This window comes from Humulus lupulus, chromosome 6, assembly GCF_963169125.1.
Source record: "Humulus lupulus chromosome 6, drHumLupu1.1, whole genome shotgun sequence".
In the NCBI taxonomy this organism is placed as follows: domain Eukaryota; kingdom Viridiplantae; phylum Streptophyta; class Magnoliopsida; order Rosales; family Cannabaceae; genus Humulus; species Humulus lupulus.
This window is the reverse complement of record NC_084798.1, coordinates 193114835-193120834: the sequence shown is the minus strand read 5'-3', so window position 1 is coordinate 193120834 and position 6000 is coordinate 193114835.

Genomic DNA, 6000 nt, shown 5'->3' with positions numbered 1-6000 from the left:
GTAGTTTAAATATGTTTCAAAAATTTTGTTGTACACTGGGCCAACCCCACCACCATTCCATTGCACATTAGGAAACTTGTTCCTAACAAGGGGAGGATTTCTCCTACTGTCTCCATGAGCTGGAATATCCCGTTGCGGACGAGGTGGTGTTGGATGCCTTATAGGTGACAGAGGATGCCTTATTGGTGAGGCTATCCTCGTTCCATTAGGACGGACTAAATTATCCTGCCTCTTTTCTACTCCAATGTCTCTAGTTATTTGTGCCTGGTGATTCGATCGTGGCATAATAGGATTTGTTGGAGCATTTTGTCATCGTGAGCCTGTTCCAGCCCCTCCTGGTGGATTTTCATGGGCATTCTTGGGGACCTGTAAAGAAGGCATCGTGTAATGCCCTAAAATCCCTAATGAGGTTTAATGGTTGGATTAGTAGGGCGGGAGGGCCATAATTGATTTATTATGTCATTAAATTATTATATGCATGTTTATGTGAATTATATTATAATATGATGTTAAATGCATGCATGTGGGTCCACATTTCATGATAGGCATATTTTGGTAATTTGGCCCGTTGAGGGCGTAATTGTATATTTGTATGCATGTTGGTGAACTAATGATGAGGCCACATTATTCTGTGGATTTTTTCGAGACATTCGGCATGAGACGATATTTGAGTACAAGTTAGCGGTTTAGTCATAACGGGATCAAGTTCGGGGCTCAGGGTGAGTCTTGGGGTAATTTGGTGATTAGAATATTGTCGGGAATCAAAGGGTAACGAGATTTGAATTATTTGTATTTGAGAATTTTGTGAATAACGGGAATTGAAGGGTGTTAATTATGATTAACAAGATAGGCGGGAAATGTCGGTTTTGCCCTTGGAAGCCTTTAAAGGATTTTAAATGACTTAGGGGCAAAAAGGTCTTTTGACCCTAAGATATAGTTAAGCCATTGGAGGCTATAGAAGCTTAGCCAAAACAGAGCAAGTTCTTTCTCTCCCGTACATCTTTCCTCCTCATTTTCTCTTCATTTTCTTCTTGGATTTTTGAGCTCTTTTTGAGGATTCAAGCTAGGGAAGTGGACCTTGGGGGCTTAGGATTGTGTTCCACCATTGAAGAGGGTTCTAAGCTGAGATTGAGGTAAGGTTTTAGCCATTAAAACTCTGGCTTTGCTACGTTTTTGTTTTGGATTTCAGTTTGGTTTTCTAGGTTGGATAATGGGAATTTATGAGATTTTTTGGCTACGGTTACTTGGGTTATGATGCCTAGGACATGTGTGGATGGTTTTTAGGTTCATTTGGGACTTAAAATGGGGTTTGGAAGGTTGTTATTAAGGTTGGAAATGGTGGTGTCGAAGGAGGAAAAACTAAGGCAGAAACTACCTGGTCCTAGCGCTCCAGCGCCCAAGGGAGGGTGCTACAGCATTGTCCCAGGGCAGTCTCTCCCTGCTTGTAGCACTGGGGCGCTAGGGGGGCAGCGCTGTAACGCTACCTTGTTTTTCCATAATCCTGGTTTTGGGCATTTTTAAGGGTTTTCGGCTCGGGGTTTCAATTCCTAAGGCTCGAGATTGAATCTACTCACCATTTGGGTACAATTCGGGTGCCGGGAGTGAGGTTTAGGTCAAGACCCTTTTATTGTTGATTTTCATTAATGGAGGTTATAATTGGTTATGACTAGGTAACCGCTAAGGAATCAAAAGGTTGATCGTTCTCAAGGGTCGTTCTTTTATTATTTCTCGCTCGAACCAGAGGTAAGAAAAATGCACCCCATATGTGACATGCATGGTTATTATTGAGGCATGTTGAGTGCTTAAATGTGGACATTGATTGCATATCAAATGCTTAGAAAATCTTGCTTACTTGTGAATGGCACTGACTTATTATTCAGAATCGGCAATGGTGTCAGAACTAACTGTGAAGCTGTGACTTACTAGTCAAGTTCGACAGTAGTACTGAGCACTGGTCGTATGTTATTGACCTATGAGTTAGGAGTGGCATAAGCGTCATGAACGCAGAGCCGAAAAGATTAGATCTAATCGACATCAGCATTGAATGACGCACTATGAGCATTAATGTCGGACTGACCCCAAGTTCGATGAAAATTAAAATAGCTTGTCTAGCTCCATGACTAGTCACTCACAGTTAGGGCCAGAAGGCCCAGGTGACTGCATCGCCACATGGCTAAGGGTACGAAACCCACACTAGTGACTTCATGGTCACTCATTTGGTTTACATTAGTGACTCGCTCAGCAGTCACTCATCTAGTTAAGCTAGTGAGTCGAACACTCATTTGTGAAGGGTGCAGAACCCACATTAGTAACTTACACATCTGTTACTCATTTGTTTGGGGATATAAGCTCTGGATGATTATCATGATCATCATTTGATGTTATATACATGCAGTAATGAGTTTTCTTACTGGGCTTTGGCTCATGGGTGCTATGTGGTGCAGGTAAAGGGAAAGAAAAGTTCACCGAGCTTTGAGTGGAGAGATTAGGTGGTGATGTGTACATATTCGACCGCTTGACCACCACGACCAAGGAGTTTCTCAGAGGAACTAGGTGGTTTACCCTATTTTTTCCGCTGAGGTCGACGGGTTGTAAATTTTACACTGTAATGATCGTTTTGTATTGTAAATAGCTTGTAAACGCTTTTATGGGTCCATGAATAGTTTTATGTTTTAAATAAAATATATAATTTCCTTTTTGATCGGTTTTCTACCTTAACCTATTAATAACACCTAGATGCACGTTTATAACGAAAGAACTTGATTAGCGAGTTAAGCACGGTTCAAAGCTCACAGTAACGGTCTTGGAGTAACCAGGGCGTTACAACTTGGTATCAGAGCATGCCAAGGTTTAGGGTTCCTGCAGACTGGTTGGGCATGTACACTCACCACTGAAGAGAAGCTCGACTCATGATTTGGTAACTATTTATGTAGTTATGTATTTAACTGGTTAAATATAGTATAAATGCTTTACCTATCTACATGAGATGCCTTGATAAGGTTGTGCCTTGATTACTATATCATCAACAAGAACATGCTTATTAGTACTGATATTGCCAGAACATGCTTATTAGTATTGTTCATTGTGAATTATTATTTGATACATGTCAAATGCTAAATGCTATGATCATGTATCCATCTGTATATTTGTATAACTTTGGAATTTGGTAATTGTCTGCTTGTTCTTGGACCATGAGGCGGCAAGAGGTTTAGTTATCACTGCCTAACTGGCCGTGTTGACTATTGCAGCAAGGTTTAAGTTGATAAGAATGATTCCAAGATAGACAGATTCATCAGCTTGTTAGGGAGATCAAGGCCAGAATAAGGGTCAAGAGAATGACTATAATCAGATTCCACAGCCAGCTCCTGAGAACTGGCAACAATTGTTTAATGATCTGCAGGCCATAGTATTGAGGCAGGGAGAAGAACTTCGCCTCCTAAGACAACAGCAGATTCCTGCAGCAGCCAATGTACCTGAGGCACCCCCTGTATCGGTGCCAGCAGTTGAGCAACTGCCAGAGGTTGGAAATAAATGGGAGCCTCTTTAGGAAAGGTTCAGGAAGCAACAACCTCCAGTATTTGAAGGCAGTGTAGATCCTGCTAAAGCTGAGCAGTGGATGAGCATGATTACCACCATCCTTAACTTTATGAGGGTGGTTGGTAATGAGAGAGTGGCATGTGCCACGTATATGTTTTGGGAGGATGCCCGAATTTGGTGGGAATTTGTATCCCAAACCAGAAACATCAATGCCCTGAGTTGGGAAGAGTTTCAGACGATGATGCCATCAGAGCGACAAAAGCTGAAGAGTTCATCAGATTACATCAGGGGACTTTATCAGTGATTGAGTATGCCCTAAAGTTTGATCGATTGGAAAAGTTTTCCATGGAGTTGGTGGGTGCCCACAAATGGGACTAGAAGGGAGAGGTTTCTCTAGGGGCTACAACCTAGATTAGCCCGAGATGTTCATATTACCACTGTGGCAGGGGTTACTACCTATGCACAGGTGGTTGAGAAGGCACTCACAGCTGAGAGTGCAGAGAACAAGATCTGGCGAGACAATGCAGCCAGAAAGGAGTTCAGGAAGATAGGTTCTCCATTTGTGGGTTCTGGTAGGGGTGGAGGCCCCAGTGATCAGAAGAGGAAGGTTCCTGATATCTTCCCAGCTCCAGGTCCTGATAGGTGACCCCATGGTATTTCATTGGGTCGCCAGAGTGGTAATGAGGCATGGAAGACTTATCCCGAATGCCCTCGGGGCAAGCGGTGTCATTTGGGAGAATGTAGGGCAAGGGCCTGCTTTTTTATGTGGAGCAGTGGGTCATCTCAAGAAAGATTGCCCTAAGGCAAGAAAGGAAGAACCCATAAAAGTGGATAGCTAGGCCCCAGCTCGAGTGTTCGCGTTGACACAAGCAGAAGCTGAGGCTTCTCCCTTAGTAGTTACAGGTCAGCTTCTTAGTGCTGGAACCCCATATAATGTTTTGATTGATTCTAGTGCTACACATTCTTTTGTTGCTAGTAGAATTATTGATAGACTGTGTAGACCATGTGATTATTATGTTGTGGGGTTTGGAACCTTATTACCCACTGGGGAGTTGGTAGTATCCAAGAGATGGGTCAGATCTTTGCCAGTGACAGTGGAGGGCAGAGAGTAGTTAGTGGATTTGATAGAGTTAGTTATGACTGACTTCGACATGATCCTGGGTATGGATTGGTTAGTGAGGTATGGGGCAACTATAGATTGCAGAAGGAAGATGGTCACCTTTAAGTCTGAAGGTGAGGATCATTTTGTGTTTGTTAGCACTGTGCATGGACCCCGCATACCTATGATTTCTGTTATGAGGACTAGAGATCTATTGCAAGGAGGTTGCATTGGATTCTTAGCCAGTGTGGTTGACACCACTCAGGTCATGCTAGTGAGACCAGAAGAGACCAGTCTAGTCTGTGAATTCCTGGATGTGTTTCCAAAAGATTTGTCAGGGTTGCCACCGCATAGATAGATTAAGTTCGTGATATAATTGGCACCAGGGATGGAGCCAGTGTCTAGAGCATCTTACAGAATGGCCCTAGCTGAGTTGAAAGAATTGAAAGTACAGTTGCAAGAGCTGTTGGATTTGGGTTCTAGTAGGCCTAGTTTCTCACCTTGGGGTGCGCCAGTTCTGTTTGTGAAGAAGAAGGATGGTTCTGAGAGGATGTGCATTGATTACAAAGAATTGAATAAGGTAACAATCAAGAACAAGTATCCTCTGACAAGGATAGATGATCTGTTTGATCAGTTGCAAGGTAAAAAGGTATTCTCAAAGATAGACCTTCGTTCTGGTTATCATCAGTTGAGGGTCAAGGAGGGAGACATACCAAAGACTGCTTTTCGTACTAGATATGGGCATTTTGAGTTCTTAGTCATGTCTTTTGGATTGACTAATGCCCCAACTGCTTTTATGGATTTGATGAACAGAGTGTTCAAGGATTATCTGGACCAGTTTGTGATCATCTTCATTGATGATATCCTGGTTTATTCTCAGTCAGAGTTAGAACATGAGCAACATTTGAGGTTGGTTCTATAGAGACTGAGGGAGCACAGGTTGTTTTCAAAATTCAAGAAATGTGAGTTCTGGCTATCTCAGGTATATTTTCTTGGGCACATTTTCAGTAAGGAGGGGATTAAAGTAGATCCAGCCAAGATCGAGGCAGACAGAGATTGGCCAAGGCCAAAGAATGCTTCTGAGGTTAGAAGTTTCCTTGGATTGGCAGGTTATTACAGGTGTTTCATGGAAGGGTTCTCTAAGATTGCGACTTCATTGACTGAGCTGACACGAAAGAATCAGAAGTTTGTGTGGCTAGACAGGTGTGAGAACAACTTCCAGGAACTGAAGCAAAGGTTGATTACAGCTCTGGTTTTGAGTCTTCCAACAGACCAGGAGAAGTTTGTGATTTACTATGATGTTTCACATCAGGGTTTGGGTTGTGTTCTGATGCAGTCAGGCAAGGTGATTGCTTATGCTTCGC